Source organism: Talpa occidentalis, unplaced genomic scaffold (assembly GCF_014898055.3).
Source record: "Talpa occidentalis isolate TD23 unplaced genomic scaffold, MPIMG_talOcc4v2.1 talOcc4.3, whole genome shotgun sequence".
NCBI classification, from domain to species: Eukaryota; Metazoa; Chordata; class Mammalia; order Eulipotyphla; family Talpidae; genus Talpa; species Talpa occidentalis.
In genome coordinates, this window is record NW_023603184.1 from 114,423,637 (window position 1) to 114,442,370 (window position 18,734).

General features: G+C 34.9%; 1 protein-coding gene across 6 annotated transcripts in view; it reads left to right on the forward strand.

Annotated features, from left to right (window-relative positions):
- GULP1 (GULP PTB domain containing engulfment adaptor 1) overlaps window positions 1-18,734 on the forward strand; it is a 195,969-nt gene that overhangs the window by 78,721 nt on the left and 98,514 nt on the right. The window contains exon 3 of one of the 6 annotated variants that reach the window (XM_054699921.1): window positions 9,356-9,447. The exons of the other annotated variants lie outside the window; for them this stretch is intronic. The gene's annotated coding sequence lies outside the window, so the exon portion shown is untranslated. The remainder of the gene's footprint in view (window positions 1-9,355; window positions 9,448-18,734) is intronic. 6 annotated transcript variants of the gene reach the window in all.

Here is an 18,734-nt window from a genome sequence, read left to right on the forward strand (position 1 = left end):
TTGGGATTACCAGGTACATGGCAGGCAGGGGCGCTGGAGGGCTGGCAGGCCTCCCAGCCCCCAGCAGGTCTTCACTCTGGGTTCTCCAGCCTTCTCTCTGCTTCTCTGCTCTTGCTTCTCTCTCGACTTCTTCTCTTTCGGCTTCTACTGGTATCCCCGTGACACCGCCCTTAAAAGTCCACTCTCAGCCCAGGTGAATCCCATCTACCTATGCCCACACCCTATTCCATGTGCCCGCCATCAGGCATGCATTCAGGACCGCAGGGTTCTGTCATCTATACTAATGGCAGGAGGGCAGAAAAGCCTGACATTTTTTCCTTACCCTACAGGTGGTCATGTGTATCATCTCCTGAGATTCTAAGATAAAGTTCTAAGATTAGGACTGCATCATCATTTATCACTACAGATGTAAATTTATATCTAAATAAACTGACCACAGTGTTTAATAGAGATACCATAAATATTTCTTAATTGCAAAATTAAATTCATTTCCATGCTTTGTCCTAATTATTGCTGACCCAGCCTAGACATGTCTGTTTTCTATGGCTGTTTGATTAGTTTTTTATTGCTGTTTGATACATCACTCTAAAGCTTAGCAGTTTTAGAGTGCTTATGTATTATTACAGTTTCTGTGGGCTGTGACTCTAGGCTCAGCTTTGCTGATGTCCCTGGCTCTAAGGGTCATGATGTTGCAATTAAATTGTCAGCTGGAGGCACCATCATTTCAAAGCTCAGCCAGGATGAAGGGGTTCACTCTCAGATGCAGTCAGGAAGGACCTCTGTCTGCAAATTACCTTTCCCCAGACAAATACTCAAAGAGAGAGCAAAAGTAAGCTCACCACTGAAACCATATTCCTCTAACTAAATCTGGGAAATGTCGCTTGTGACGAATTAAATGATGACTTCCAAACATATATGTTCAAGTCTTAACCTGTGGTACTTGTGAATATAACATAATTTGGAAAAACAGTCTTTGAAGATATAATTAAATTAAGGATCTCAAAGTGTGATCATCTCGATTCACTGGATGATCCCTAAATCCATTGCCTTTCTTTATAAGAAGACCCTGTGCACATAGAAGACTGGTTGGGTGCAACCACAAGTTAGAGGTCCCTTGGTGTCACCAGAAGCTAGAAAGGGCAAAGAACAAATTCTACCTCCAGTGCAACTTTATTTGACCCCTTGATTTCAGATATCTGGCCTCTAGAACTAAGAGAGAGTAAATTTCTGTCATTCTAAGTCATTCCATCCAGTTTGTGGTCATTTATTTGTGCCAAACCATCACTTTAGTGAATCACCATATCCTGCATACATTCAGGTACAGGGAATTATAAAAGAGCTTGAATGTCAGGAAACAGAGACCCTTGGAAGCCATTTTAGAGGTTACCTATTCTTCCATCATTAACCCATTTTGTTTGATATATCTATAGAGCTAGACCAAAGTCAACAGGTCAGGTATTAGAATCATTATCTCAGATGCTTAAAACTTGTGATCCTTCATTTGTATTTCCTGCCCTCCTAATTAGAATTACTATTCATTTGAGTATTCAGATTGGAAAATTGAGTCAATTTGAATTCCTTCTTTATCTTAATACCCATAACCTTTTACTGATTATCTGGTCTTTTTCGTTCTGTTCCTGAATTTTTTTTATCTTATATTCCTTTTTTTTCCTTTCAATTTTGCTCCTAGAGTCTATAGGCTTCTGTTATATCTTTCCAAAAATAGCAGAATAGCCCATAAGTGGTCAATTTGTTTCTGAGCTTTTCCTCTTCAAATCTTTCACTGTAAAGTGGCTTTTGAAGAACACAAATGAGATTATGCCATTCCTTTTATTTAATATGTTCAGGAAATAGAATACCCTTGTGATCTGGCTATTGATTTCCTAAAATTCAAGCTTCCTCAATTGTCCCTTAATATAGATTTATAAATTACACAAAATTTTCTAGATACAGTATTTTCTTTCATTTTTTTTTTCTTTTTTGCTTGTCTTTGCCTGGGATTCTTTTTCTGGCAATAAAATAGTAAATAAATACTTGTTTTTGTATCCAAAATATATAGCAAAAATATTTAATAGAGTGACCAGCACAGAACATGTTTCAGCTTCCATAAACCAATATTTAGGATGAAAAAGTTGAAGAGAAAGAAATTTAAATCATCAATGAAATGGCTAAACTTATTGTAGGGTAAGGTACAAGGTATCAGGCTTTTCTGCCCTTCCGCCATCAGGATAGATGAGGGAGCCCTGTGATCCTGGGTGCATGCCTGATGGCGGGTACCTGAAGTGGGTCCACCTGAGCTAAGAGACTGATTTATAAGGGTGGTGCAGCAGAGTGCGGTGTGGTGGTAGTGCGGTGTTAACGGTGGAGGAGTGGAGTGTACGGAGGAGTGTTGGAGCGACTACAAACCATGGCGAAGAACCGTTCATAAACCTGCTCAGAATGGGTTGGTTGCTTTACACTTATAATCTAGCCTAAGCTGGAAACAAATGAAAGAGTGAAAATAGTGAATTAATTGTTCAAAACTGGGAAATACAAGACTAGGTTAAGTCTTTACTTGTAAAACATTAACATGAGCTTTCATTTAATGGAGAAATTTAAAGGGGAAAATATTCTGTATTGTTAACGAATGGTTCCTAATAAATTAATTGCTATTTGAATAAAACAGTGAAACTTGACAAAGTGATGGCTCATCAGATGTGCTGGTGTCTGTGTTACCCGTTGGTAAACTATGGGCCTATGGACCTTTCAGTGTGAAATAATTATTCATGCTATTAGGGAATCATTTAGTAGATTAAAGCTTTCTCTTAGAGATAATGTTCTTTATAAAATGGTTTAATTTTCTCTTAGAGTATCATATAAATTGAGAAATTTCATTCAGTGAAAAATAAAAATGATTTTTTAGAAGGATAATATTTATAGATGAAGACAGAAATACAGACCTCCCTAGGCTTATGATGAGATTATGTCCCAATAAATCATTGCAAACTGAAAACATCACAAGTCAGAAGTAATACATAATATACCTGACTTACTGAACATCACTGGCTTAGCATAGTTTACCTTAATGTGCTCAGAACACTCACATTTACCTAGAGTCGGACAAAATCATCTAACACAGGGCCTCTCTGGTGGCACAAGGGGTTGAGATGCAACCTATGAAGCTATCCGCAGCCACTGCAGCATGAGTTCAATCCCCATGGCACAGCAGACCACTTCTGGCTCGCCCGCTGCTCCCCTCAGCAGTGTATTTCAGTCAGTCTGCCTGTTCTGTTCTCTGCTCAGTCTCAGGTGAATCCTCTCACCCTCCTGCACCTCTGGCCTATGTCCCAGCTCTTGTATGCATAAATAAATAAATCTTTTAAAAAAAAAAAGAAAAGACATTTTTAAAAAATCATCTAACACAAACCTATTTATAATAAAGTAATGAGTATCTTATGTAATTTATAGACTACTATACTAAAAGTAAAAACAGTCTCTAGACCTTCAGTTGTTTACCTTCATAAGTCAAACTATTCTAAGCAAGGTATTGTCTGTAAATGAGGGAGAAGCATAGAATTTACATTAACACTTGCAATGCATGAAGAAATGGAAGTGGCTATCTTAAAGAAGGAAATGGACAATTATGAATTTTAAATGGCACAATTAATCAATTCGGTGGTCTGATAATCTAAACTGGAAACTTTGGATCAGGTGACCATCAATGAATCAACAGCTATGTATAGAAACAATCTTTCCTATTTAATAATCATATGTACATTTGAAAAGTCTATCAATTATGCTTCTTAGATTGCAAGTAACAGAAACTAATTCTGGGTACTTTAAGCAAAGGAGGCACTTTGCTGAAAGAATTTGGGTTAGCTCATAGAAACAGAAAGTAATCAGATGAAATGAGCCAGAGCTGTCCCAGGATCTAGAAAAGCAGGAAATGAAGAAAGTCTGAAGAGTACAGCCACGGGCTGAATCTGGACCAATACTGTGTTTCAATGCTGTTCCTCTCACATTCACAAAAGGAGTCTGCATGACTGAGTTTGAATCATTTGCACTCTGCCAGGAACCATGGCACTTGATTAACAATTCTCTTGAGACTGCCTGCACATGGAGAGGGTAGGTTCCCACAAGGAACTTCAAAGTTCTGGGTCCAGGATGGAAAGTGGATGTGGGGCAAGTGAAAACAAGAGATACTTGCCAAGACCCTTCCTCAGAACTGCCATTCGAGACCCAACAAACTTTAATAGCAGTACATTCTCAAATAATAATGATTTTACCAGTAAAATTAACATAAATTAAATAACAATATTGCCCAAGTTTTGATCGCTATCTACTATTATAAAATATTTGTTCATATGTTTATTAATCACTTGTCATTGTACCAATCCTTTACATTTAGCCGTAAACATAAAACTGTAAACAATAGAATCAGTCCTTTCTTTGCACAGAGCTTAATTGTCTAGTGAGAACTGAAATAGCAATTAATATCCTGCAGAAAACTGATGATAGGATGTGTCTGAATTTCTTAGGGCTACTATAACAATGAACCACAAATTAGGAAGTTAAAACAACAAAAATTCTAGAGAAGTTTGAAATCAAGTTATCCACAGGGTTACACTCCCTTCAAAAACTCCAGGGATGTAGTTTTTTTTATTCTTCTGGCTTCTGGAGGCTTCTTGGGTTCCCTGACTTATGACAGTATAGCTCCAATCTCTGGCTTCATCTTCACACAGCTTTTTTCCCTTTTTATCTTTAGGTATGTCCGCTCCCCCTCTTGTAAATATACAAGTCATTGATTTTAGAGTCCATTCTAAATTCAGAATGATTTTATGTAAAGATCCTCAACTACTTGTATCTCTAAGGAGCCTATTTTCAAATAAGGAGACATTTGAAGTTCTGAGTGAACATGAATTTTGGAAGCTGCTATTTAACTCACTATAAGACTATACATAATACTGTTTATGTCTCAGCCTATACTTGGGGTTTGTTAGAAAAGGCTAGTTAGAGGAAATGATGTCTCAACTAAGAGTGGAGAAAGAGCACGCGTAGTGCCCTTCCAGCAGCTATGAGGAAGTGTAGTTCGTTGGAAGATCGGAAAGCTGCTCAGTGTAGCTGGAGCAGACTATAAGGACTGAATGAAAGGTGAAGAAATAGGATGATGGTGGAGAGGTTAGTAGAACAGATGATAAGTGAACATCTAGGGGATTTGGCACTATCCTGAAGGATTGTCATATCCTAGGAGGGTATTAAGTAGGTGAACCACCAAACCATATTAATGTTTTACAAAAACTACATAGGGTGGAAAGTGGAGATAAGAAATGATGGAGCAATGCTGGAAAAGTAAAAGACAGCCTGGACACACTGCAGTAGTTTAGGTTTGAAAATAATGGAGACTCAGAGAAGATGCTGGTGAGAATGAAGAAAAATAAATGTAATTCTGATGTGCTGAAAAGTGGAATTGATTTTGTTTGATTTGAAACAAAGGATAATGAGAGGGACGGAGTTTGATGGTCCACATTACTGGTGTCTATAACTGTGATGGTCATAGGTGCTGAGGCTGGAAGTGTGGGCGAAAAAATAAAGAGTGAGTGTCAGGGGTGGGGTGGGGAGTGGAGAACTGGAACCAAAACAATGATATCAGTTTTCCATATTTTTCATTTTTGGTTGCTGGAGGACATCCAAATGGGTATGCTCAAGAGGTGTTTGTGTATAAGGAACAGATGATTTTTAGTAAGGAAATTTTAATGTGTGCATGGTACCTGGAATTATTAGTATTGTTTAAAATAATTGTACTAAACTCTAATTGTAATATTACTATTACTATTCTATCAAAAAGAACTTTATGCAAGCTGAAATAATGACATTTAGAAATATTATTTCATTTCAAAACTTGGAAAGAATGGAAATATTCAATATAAATTACAAAAAGAACAAAAGTAGAAAGAAAAAACTGGGGCACACAGATGTGTCTGTAGTAAGATTCTAACACTGTATGTCTGGTCACCTTTCATATTGAATGCTGAAAGTAGATGTACTTAAATGTTAGCACTGGTTATTTATAGGTAACTTGACTTTATTCTTTTTATTTATTTTTAAAGTACAGTGGGCCTAATAAGCATATACCAATTTTATAATCAGAAAAAAATGCTTTCTTTTACAAATCTTTTATCACATAAAATATACATGAAAAATAATTTTCATAACATATTATTTTTAAAACTAATTTATTTCAGGGGTTGGGATGTTTTTTAGCAAGAAAAATAGTTGTAAGTGAGGAAAGAAGTATACCACTTGAATCAGGTATTTTTAAAATTATCTTGAAATCTATGTAGAAATATGGATTGCACATACAAATAGCTATTTGATAAATCAGGAGAAAATGACTATTTTTGGACATAAAGTAGAAAGTGAATTTAGATTGGAAACATTTTTCCTTTTGATTTTGAAATTCCTATCAGTGAATGAACAATTTAATAAAATGCAGAAACGGATCCTTCTATGTAAGTTGTCATCAGGAATGCCAGATTGGCTTATGTAAGGTGATTAGAGGAAACATTCCTGTGCAGATTTTACTAATTTCTGTAAGACTGAAGTGGATTTAGATTTCTGGAATGCAAAGTTAGAGTTTTAATATTAAATCTACTTAGCTATCCAAAGGTTGCGCTGTGAGAACAGAACATATTTGCATTTCTTCTGTTTATTCCACCCAGTTTCAGAATATTAAATAATTATTTCATTAAGACATATTGGATGATATGATAGTGCAATTAAAACTCTCAAGTCAATTTTAGGCTATTTTCTTTTTGTATAAGAGATAACAGATGATAATGCCTCACAATAGCTTTAATGAAAAGATGCTGGTTCATACCCACAATAAATAAAATCGTCTGATATTTATGTGGGAGTTGCTTTTTTAAAATTTAGATTTATTAAATTAAATCTAAATTAAAATTTAGATTTACACAATTTACTTAATTGCTTAAATATCATTGTTTAATTTTATTCATCAGTTATATTTGCTAATTCTGATCTTCGTTAAAATATAAATATTTTGCTGTGTAAGTATTGTCCAAAGTGCATACTTTTACTTGCTAATGACTACTGAACCTTTTTTAAAAATAGTTTTGAATGTATCCTGTAAATATACTAGAAGTAAATGTCTTAATATTTTTAAGACTGTATACCATAATGATAATAGAGAAGATATATAAACTTGTATTTCAGTGGAGATTTTTACTTTTTTAAAGCAAGTTTGTAACTCTTTTGTCATTTGGTTATACTATCCCCAAAATATTTTAAATGGCTTGTCCTGTGCAAAATTTGACTTAACTAGGATTATGAGCCTGAAATTCTACCAGAAAATCTGCTTGGAGTTTATGCATCTTTTTCCCCCTAATCTTGAATGGAATTTATAAACTTGAGTGAGAATCAAAAATATGTTATGGCCCCTAAGTAGCTATAATAATAATAATAATAATAATAACAATAATAATAAATGGCCATCAATCACACATTGTTTAATTTATCCCAAGCACTGTTCTATTTTTTTAAAGATTTATTTATTTATTCATACAAGCACTGGTACAGGCAGAAGCGCGGGAGGGCGAGAGAATTCACCAGAGCCAGAGCGGGGAGCAGAGCAGGCAGAAGGACCGAAGTACATTGTTGAGGGGAGCAGGAGAGGTCTGTGCGCCATGCGGGACCCTCCTCTGGCAGCTGGGGATCGAACCGGCGCTGCAAAGGCTGTGGGCAGCTTCACAACCCAGCACTCAACCGCTGCGCCACCGGGGAGGCCCTTAACTTACATCTTAAGAATAAATTTATACATTTTCTATTCCTTATTATAAACCAACACATGACGTACTATCCAAACTTAGACTTTAAATCCCTGGATAAAACAGAAAAAAAAAAAAAAATATATATATATATATATATTCAACACTTCTAGAAAATAAAGAACTATCAGAAAATATGAGAGAAATAAGTTTATCCCTTTTCTGTATTTTTTAATTTTCAAATTCTCTGGCATTGTCTCTACATAAAAGAAATGTAAAATTAAAAAGCTCTAGACCTTCCCTGGTGACCTAGCGGTTAAGTCTCAACACTACCACCACAATGGACTGAGTTTGATCTTGGCCAGAGAGCTAACCCACAGGAGAGGCACAGCAGACCTCTCCTGTCTTGTCTGCTGCTCCCCTTAGCAGTGTATTTCAGTCAGTCTGCCTGTTCTGCTTCCCACTCTGTCTCTGGTGAATCCTCTTATCCCCCATACACCTCTGGCCTAGACCCCAGTTCTTCGACGCAAAAATAAATAAAATCTTTAAAAAAAAATCTATACATTCGCTTTATGCACTAAATTTGATTAAATGCTAATATAGCTATCTTAGAGGTAAATGGTAATATATGACTGAGTTACTGAATTTGTTACAAGATTTTCCTATCTCAGTTTTAATGCATTAAAATAAGTTGCTAGATTTTCATAAGGAAAGAGTGTTTAGAATTATTGGCTGATTGGTTTTTATATGTTTCTGGTTTGTGACCAGCTTTATTATATATTTACTGAAATCTTTATTATTTTCTTTACAAAGAAATTGCAGGAATACATTAGTTAATGAGAATATTGACGATAGCATGTGTGAACTTTATACAGATCATTTTTTGACATTAGTATGATTCTAGCCTGTAGGTACTTATTCTAAATCCTAACACTTCAGTAATCTTCATCTGAGGAAAATAAGTTGTGTGTATTTTAGAACTGAATTTAGCAAGAAATACATGAACGATGTATAAAAAAAGATGCTTGCCCTCCCAGAGTGTTCAAAAGAATGCTGCAGCTGAAGAAGACTAAATATGTCCGTTACTTGGCAATTCCTTTGAGAACTCAACACTATTAGTCAGTAAAAGGACTTTTTGTCATATGTCAAGGCCTTAAAATTTCATTCCATTCTAAAATAGTATTTGTGACAAGAAGATGGTTTCAATTTCTATGTTATTGTGTTTATGTAAAATTTTTAATCACACAATGACAGAAATAGTTCTGGTCTCTTAAAACAAACTTTAACTAATGAGAGTAATTTATAATTTCTTAAGTGGAATTAATTTGCATGGCTGTTTTATAATTATAAAATTGGATTCTAACAGAGTCACTAGGTAGTGTCTAAGAGTTCTTTCAACTCTTGTAACAAGTATTTTTTGCTATATGTAGTAATGTTAAGACTAAATATGTTACGATGTGGGATAAGTCTTAAGAGTTTCGAAGTGCACTGCCTTAGAAGACTTAGCAGTGTTTAAGAAACTAGACAAAGTTCACTTATTTCACTTCACAATCCCAGGATTAGTTTACAAAATCTAAAATTCTTTTCTATAGAATTAATATGATCGTGAACATTTTCTCCATATGGTCTTTTGGAGCCTCTGATAAAATGAAGAGTAAATTTAAGGATATTGTATATCTCTCAGGTAAGAGTTAAAGGGCACATTTGGGGGATTTTTATTTTAAAGATTATAACAAAGATTAGTGTGGTCTATCTGTCTTGGGGCTAGCTAGAGTAATTGCTGGTAAAATCTATTTCATATAAGTAATTAAGCAACTATTTCAAAAGACTGCAGGACTATGGATGTCTCTGACATGTAACCCAAGAAACTGAAAAGGTTAATGATAATTCTTGGGGGAGTGGCTTTTGTTCAGGGGCCCACACTAATTTGGGAAGAATGTGACACTTAGGATGACTCCTAGCAAGTTTCAAACAAAAGTAAATTTGGAGGAAATGTTACTGTCTGCCTGAATCCTTTGTCAGTGTAGAACTGGTTAAAGGGTGTTTGTAATTGGAAAAGAAAATAATAGAAGAAACTGGATGTGCCCTTAGAAAAGAAGCAGATGACAGTCAGTGAATTAGAACTGCAACTGATGCCAATTTTCTCACTATCAGTCTATCTCTTCCATCTCAAGACTACAAGGCACAAGATTATAGGACCTGAAAGGTTATACCAACTTACCCACTGAGTCCTGAAACTGAATGTGAGAGAAAAAAATAAAGGAAAATACTTCCATTAATTCAACATTTCCCCGGTAACATGAATTGAAAAGTGAGTTCCAGGAGTGATGAACTTAACCAGGAAGCTCCAGTGCTCTGCTGTAGGAACACTGTTGTTTTACGAAGCTGTTTGCTAGGAATCTCTTGTCCGTTCTGTGACTAATTTATAAAATGTTTCTGTCAATGAAAAAAGAAGGAAATATATAATCATCTAGAATAACTAGGAAAATATACTTTAAACGTTTAATGGAATTTATCCTTACAGCTTAAAAAAGATTTTTTATAAGCATTCTTTTCACCTTTTAAAATGAAATTCTTCCTATGTCACTTACTTCCCTCCTCCTTTTATCTCACCCATTTTTCCCTCTTTTTTTTTTCTATTCTTCTTTTGGGGGTATATTGGAACACTTTGGAGGTGATGGAAACGTTCTGTAATTAGATTATGGTGATGGTTGTACAACTTTGTAAATATTCTAAATATCATTGAATTGTAAATTTTAAGTGAGTGAACTTTATGATTTGCAAATTGTATATAAAGTTTTTACAAAAATTGAAATGCAAACTGGAGGTTAAGTAAGGTGAGGGAAATAAGGACAGCATAAGGACACTATCCTCATCTTAGCTCAGACTGATTGCAATGAATCATGAGGCTAGACACTCAGTTTCAGGACTGAATTGGTGTGTTCGTTCTTTTTGATCTTTACTCTTGTGGGTTTTTTTTTTGTTTTTTTTTTTTTTGATCTTGTGATGAAAAGGATGGACTGACAATCAGAAAATTGATAGCAATCACGGCTTTAATTCACCTGTATCAGTTTGTGGGCCATGTATCCTACATCCAGGGAAGGGAGTCTATCTGATAATACAGAGATAAGATTTGCCTTTTGTGAAGACAAACCACAAGACAGCAAGCATTTGAATATATAGTATTTAATTGAAACACGAGGAAAAATCACACAAAATATTTACTGCATTTAATCAGACATATTTGATTTTTTTTTTGTTTGTTTAGGTAGGCTTTACTCATTCTCAAGAGATTCCAAATCATGATTGTATTTTTGAAAACAATTTTAACTTCTGTTTTTGAAAATGTTTTTGAAAATATTTGTCTGCATCGAAAATTTTCAAAATGATTTCAAAAAATTCAAAATACTTTTTCAAAGTGAATTTTACAGAAAATTTTCAAGATGAACTTTCTGTAAACTGTTCATTTTAAAACTGGCATGGTGAGACCACATGAAATCAAGTATATGTAGCTTTATATATGCTAAGTCATTTTGTCTTTATTGCTCTGTTAAAGCAGTGTTAATTTGATTCCTTTTGTTGTCTCATCTCACTCATTTTTACAGGAAATTCCCTTTCTAGTTATCTCTTATGACTTAAGATGCCTGCTTTTAATTGATTGTGAATGTTTCTTAGTGAGCACTGAGGGCTTTTACACTATGGCCTTCATTAGATTATGAAGAATTGTTTTGTTACAAGTTTGCTGGAACTAATGCTGTTTGCTATAATAGCAATAGATTTTTTTGTCCCTTATTTCCTGCCTAGAAGTTGTTTCTGTGTTGTTTCTGCTGCTAGATTATTGGAATAGCTCAGCTGAGCTATGTCAGTGGGAAGATGCATTGTGACATTTTTTCCAGTCATTACTTTATAGTAGAATTTTGTAGTTATTAAAATAACAAAATACAATTATTAAATAAATTATTAAAATAAAATGATTAAAAATAGCAAAAAATATATCACTTCTGAATGTTGTAGAGAAATGATTTTTTTTTTTTTTTAATTTTCTAGAGGCATGTCTTATTTATTTATTTATTTATTATTTGTTTGTTTGTTTGGTTTATACATGCACTGGGTACAGTCAGAAGCGTGGGAGGGTGAGAGAATTCACCAGAGCCAGAGCAGGGAGCAGAGCAGGCAGAAGGACCAAAGTACACTGCTGAGGGGAGCAGCGGGCGGCAGGAGAGGTCTGCTCACCATGTGGGACCCTCCTCCGGTGGCCGGGGAGCAGCCGGGGATCGAACCGGCTGCAGAGGCTGCAGGCAGCTTCGCAACCCAGCGCTCAACCGCTGCGCCACTGGGGAGGCCCTAGAGAAATGATTTTTAAGACCTTTTGATTATTATGCTTACCATTTATACACTGCTGTGATTTTGTTTATTTTTTACTATTTTTTTATTAGTGAAGTACTATAATTTCACATCCTTGCTAACACTTCGAAAGTATAGGATATCCCCCCTCCAGTGTAGTCACCACAGCACTCCCACCACCAAGTACCCTTAGTCCTTCACCATAGTCCATCGTATTAACTCCCTCCCTTTTTGTCAACTATAGTATCATTTAAAAATTACTTTCACTTTATTCAAAAATTCTATTCTCCTGTAAAAAAATGAGTGTATCCAATCTTAATGAAAGTTTGGTTTAATGGAAGTTTGACTTCATTATTTAAAATGAGAGATCAAAGGATCTTTATTACTTCCTCTCACCTCTTCAATGACAAAAGTAGTTTGCTCTTTTAAGGAGGAACTTAAATTTCTCTTATTCTTAGATTTTTGAATCAGTCAATAATACATTCGTGGGGCCTCCCCTGTGGCGCAGGGGGTAGAGCTCAGTGTTATGAAGCTGTCTTCAGCCTCTGCAGCACTGATTCGATTCCCGGCCGGCCAGGGAGATACCCACATGGCGTGTCAGACCTCCCCTGTCTCACCCACTTCTCTCAGCATTGCTTTCAGTCCATCTGCCTGTTCTGCTCCCTGCTCTGTCTCTGGTGAATCCTCTTACCCTCCCACACCTCTGACCTGTACCCCAGCTCTTGTATAAATAAAATAAATCTTAAAAAAAATACATTTATGTTATCCCAATGTTTATAAAATTGTGAAATTTTAAATATGTGGAATTCAAATGAATACAGTTTATATTTGAACTTTAAATGCCTTTGCACGCATGTGTGCCTATGTTGTTTCTGTGGAGGTATATAGGGATTAATACAATCATAAAATGTCAGCAGGCCAAAATAGATTTTTTCTTTTAAAACATACTAAAATCTCAGAATAATACAGTGAATGGTTCCCAACACATTCATTGTCATTCATCAATCAAATGTTTTTTGAGTGCCAAATGTGTGTTAGCTTGGAGTTCAAAACCATGAAGGCGATGTAGCTTTTGCATTTGAAAATCTTTCAGTTTAGTAAAGTGAAAGCATGGACAAGTGAATAAATTCAAATAGTGTGACAGATACATGGAGACTTTTATAGACGGCATGACCATTTTTGTGTGGGGAAACAGGGTTCTCAAATGTGATAAAGAGCTTTAGAGGCAGAGGCACAAGCAAGGCTAAAGAATGGCAATTTGCAGAACTCAGCAGGAACATGGAAAATCATATCTTCATTTTTAGAAATACGATTTTTGCTGCTTTTTGCTTCCATATGGAAAACACCTCAAGTGGAGCTAAGTTTCTGTGCTTTATTTTTGTTCAGAAGTATTGAATTTCCTTCTTTATAAATTCTCTATATTGTGTCAAAATTTTTTAGAATGTTTCATTGCAATATAAATAAATGTTAAGTAACCTTTTACAATATAATTTTCTTACTATTTTACTTGTTTTTAAGTTTACTTTTAAAATCAGTCTTCTTAGATCCTTTAAATGTATTTCTTCTCAAAATTCTCTAATTGCCTTTAATACTTCAATGATGAATTCATCAAGTTTCTTTAAGCTGCTAAGTAGTAATAAATTGAACTAGGAATAAGCTCTTATAAGTGGCCTTCTGAAAATTCATAAATGTAGGCATTTTGATTAATTTCTTTTTTCTTTTTTTTCTTTTTCTTTTTTTTTTTTTTTTTTGTGGGACCCTCGCCGATGGCCGGGGATCGAACTGGCGCTGCAGAGGCTGCAGGTAGCCTCACAACCCAGCGCTCAACCGCTGCGCCACCAGGGGAGGCCCCTCTTTTTTCTTTTTTTAAAAGATTTTTATTTATTTATTTATATAAGAACTAGGGTACAGGCCAGATGCACGGGAGGGTGAGAGGATTCACCAGAGACAGAGTGGAATACAGAACAGGCAAAGTGACGAAATCCACTGCTGAGGGGAGCAGCAGGCGAGACAGGAGAGGTCTGCCTCGCCACATGGGACCCTCGCCGGCTAGCCAGGATTGAACCAGCACTGCAGAGGCTGCAGACAGCTTCACAGCCTTGCGCTCAACCGCCTGCGTCACCAGGGGAGGCCCTGATCGGTTAATTTCTAAGATAAAATTCGTTGCCATATTTGTACAAATATTTATATGCATGCACATGTACACATACATAATGCATACATACAACCACACACACAGATATAATTTATACATATTTATTCATAAATTCATCCTTGAATTAAAGGATAGGACTTCTCCTCACTCTCCTCCTACTTACACTTAAATAGCCTGACCCAATTTGTTGTCATTACCTATTTGGTAAATGTATGTTTAATAATGAAAACTTATTTTAGACTTGTTTTGCCTTTATATTATGAAGCTCTGAATTATTTTCTAATTTAATGAAATAAGTATACATCTATTTAAAACAAAACACATGCAAATGAAATAACTTTGATAAAATATTATTAATCAATATTGAACTTCAGATAGGAATTTTGATTACAAAAATACTTGTAACACATCAAATCAAAAAGAACGTTTTTCAACTCTAACATAAAGTAGTTTTTTCTTTCCTAAGCTTTTTCCAGGACAGACAAGATACTTCAAGTAGTGAAACTCTCTATCTTACTTTATGACGGCACAGGAGAGCAAGGGAGGTTCTCAGGGCTTTCACTAATTAGATACCCTGACCCTCTATGGCATTATTTATTTCTCTGTTACTTCAGACCCTGTACTTCTTAAATACCTCTTTGACCTCCATTCTGAGAAGTACTCCCCAGAAGATGAGCTATTCACAAATCAGGTAAATGCAGACTAAACTCAGTAGTTTATATAGTCTGCTTTTTGCAGTGACATAATAATATGCATAGAAAATACTAAAAGCTCCACAAAAATATAATTGAAAGAATAAATCAGTGTAGCAAAGTGGCAAGTTGCAAAGTCATTTTACAAAAATCAGTTTTCTATTTGTGTAAAATAGTTAGATGAAGAAAAATATCAGGGCCTCCCTGGTGGTGCAAGGGGTTAAGATGCAACCTACGCAGCCACCACAGCACAAGTTCAAACCCCAGCAGGCCAGGGAGCAACCCATATAGTGCAGCAGACCTCTCTTGTCTCGCCTGCTTCTCCCCTCAGCGGTGTATTTCAGTCAATCTGCCTGCTCTGTTCCTCACTCTGTCTCTGTGGATCCTCTCACCTCCCACCCCCCACCCCTCTGGCCTGTACCCCAGTTCTAGTATGTATAAATAAATAAATCTTTTAAAAAAAAAAGAAAGAAGAAAAATATCAAGGAAACAAATCCAATTACAAACTCATCAATAAAGAGACCAATACCTGAGAGTAAACTTTAAAAAGGAGGTTAAGGACCTATGCAATGAAAACTGTAAGACACGATTTCCCATTTTAGTAATTGGGGGACTCTTCAGCCTTGCACTTAAGAATTTGTACAGTTCTGATCTCAGACCTTCAATCAGACATTTTCCATGGAACTTTAGTTTCTTTAATGGTAAATATTGTTTTTTTAACATAATTCTTCAAAATAGTCTTCATAGTTCTTAATCAAAGGTCAATATGTTGCATATTGTATCTTATCGTCTAAAATAAGGTATTTATTCTCCCAGATGCACACACAGCTTTATGTCATATAGATCACAAATAAAACACATACTTTCTGGCTATCAAGAAATGTTTTGGTGGTGTATTTTATAACTCCCTCAGTGAAGGAATTAAAATTAAACTTCAATTTATATGGGCATTTTTGATCATTTTCTCTAGCATTATTTTTGTAACCATTGCATTTAATACACCTATTTTATTACTTCAAGAAGATAAAATTATTTTAATTAAAAGCAAAAAAAAATACAAATTGATGTTGAAAACTATGACATATTGGCAATTTGTACTGACAATCAAATGTTTAAAAAAAATAAAGAAAAATAATCTCAACAATTTGAACATTGACTAATATAGAAGGGTTATTACACAAGGACTTTTACAGGTCATCTTTAAATTAGATCTTGTTAATAAAAAGATAGCTGAATATGTCAGGTAAGTCAATCAATCACATGATCTCTTTAACTTTGATGTTGACTTGAATATTTTTAAATATAACAATGATGGTTCAGGGTAGAGTTCAGGTCAGGAAGAGATCAAACTAACAGGAAAAGCAAGCAGAATGCATACTTAATATGTCACAATTTTCTGGTTTTATGGTTAGAGAAAAGGAAAGTGGAACATGAGCTGCATTGTTACCAGCTCCTTAATTCTAATTGAAACCAGACTCAGCCATAAAGAAAAGAGCAGATGCGGGGACTTTTGCTTTATTTAAGCTTATATTTTTATAAGTGTTTTCCCAAACCAGAAGTAATATTAGTATAGATCTATAAAATATAATTGCTTAGAAAGTGTCCAAAAGAAAAACCTTGACTCACAATTTGCCCTCTAGTTTGCTTTTCCCTCATTCTTTTCCTTCAAGAACCCACAGATCACTGATCGCTGTTAAGTAGAGAGTGAAGAATTGGGAACAGTAATTTATTCAGCCATACTGAAAATCCAAAAAAATGTAGAAAAGGACCAAAAGAGGAAACAAAAAAATGTATAGAAAAAGGACAAAGTTAAGTTGCATGAACAAATCCAAATACATCAGTAGTCAAAATAAATGTAAATAGGTAAATTTGGTTAAGAGACGTTATCACACTGAAATAAAAATGTCCAGGTATGTCTGTTTATTACTACCTACCTAAATTAAAATTGCATAGTACTTAAAGTCATGTTATTGCATTGAGATTTTATGTCACTACAAGAAGTTCTGCTGTATAATATGAATTAAATGAATCTAGTATAAAATTCCTCCCTTTCCAGAGTTTTTATATTCTAGAAATGGTTAAAAATCAAATTATGCCTTACAGTAAAAGTTTGGAGGTGATACTTTTCTTTTTAAAGTAACTCTGTAAATTATTTCCACAAATTAGGAATCATTAAGTTGTCATATTTGAACTATATTCTCTTTCAGATATAATATCCTATTCAAGGGTTTGGAAGTGATGGTAAGCTGATAATCTTAACATTCCAAAGGATACGTGAATTCAGAAAAAGTAACACCCTTTGGAGTTGGGAAGGGATAGATTTTATAAAGATTAGAAATTAAAACTCATGAATTTTACTAATGGGGAAATGCGCAGCCTCTTACATAAAGCACATTTATCATTTTATATGACATTCTAATCAGTTTGGTTCTCCAAGTTCCTGTCTGGTAGCAAATTAGAACCATTAAATTAAAGTTAGAAGGGGAAAATATCTATCCTCGAAAAATGCTTGAGTAGACAAAGACATGCATAGAAAAATGTTTAAGACACAAGCCAGAATATATTTTATTTGGAGTTTGGTTAAATAAATTATGGTGTATCAATACTGTGGATTAGTAATTGACCTTTTTATCCCTTTCTTTATTGTGGTATAATTGGTTAGGTTTAGTGTGTATAACATGATGATTTAATATATAGATATACACCGTGGAATAATTAATACAATGAAGTAAATTTACACATCTATTACATGGTAACCATTTCTTTTTAAGGCAATGACACTCTTTTAGTGAATTTCAAATAACACAATACAAGTGTTAAGTGCAACCACCATGTTTACAGTAGATTTTTAGAACTTATTTTACAGCTCAAAGTCTGTATCCTTTTACCAGTAACCAGTAACCCCCACTCTTCAAGCCCCAGAAACCTCCATTTTACACTATTTCTATGAGTTTGAATTTTCAGATTCCACATACAAGTGAGATCATGCAGTATTTTCTTTTTGTGACTGGCTCATTTCACTTTAAAATAATGCCTTCCAGGTTCATTCATTTATGAGTAATAAGAATTGATGAACATCTTTACATGTTCCTGTTGGCTATCTTTTCATCTTTGAAGAAGTGTCTGTTTAGGTTTTCTACCCATTTTGTAATTGGGTTGTTTGATTTTTCATTGCTGAGTTTTGTGAGGTTTTTAAAAAAATATATTGTGTATATTAATCCCTTATAGAAGGTATGATGTACAAATATCTTCTCCTATTCCATAGGAGATCATTTACTAAATTGTGTAGCTGCAAATAAAACTGAAATTTGCCCTCCTGTAAATCCAGTAGGTTCTACTGCTTGTATAAAACAACCAGGAATTCTGCCAGTGGTACTCTTCCTTAGACTTGACCCCGTTACCCAGCATCTGGGAATCTCTGCAAGGAGCGTTTGTTTTCAGGTTAAATTTTCCACCCATAGTGAGTCTTCTACAAACTTATAAAAAGGGAAAACATGGAAGACTTTCTGACCTTATTAAAGCTTCCCATGATGGAAAACAAAGAGATGTCATATTGTCTGGTTTTCCTTGAGTCCAGGCCCAGTTCTGTCCACCACTGTACTTCCATTTATTATGTTTTGGTTAAATGAGCCATTAAAGCCCCCTCCTTTCTTGGGTAAGCTAGAATTGATTTTTCTTTGTTTGGATCTCTGGCTGGCAAAGCTTTGTAACTCTGACTGGCAGGGTTTTGTGTATTTAAAATAATGCAACAGTTCTAAAATGACTTCTACTTACTGCAGA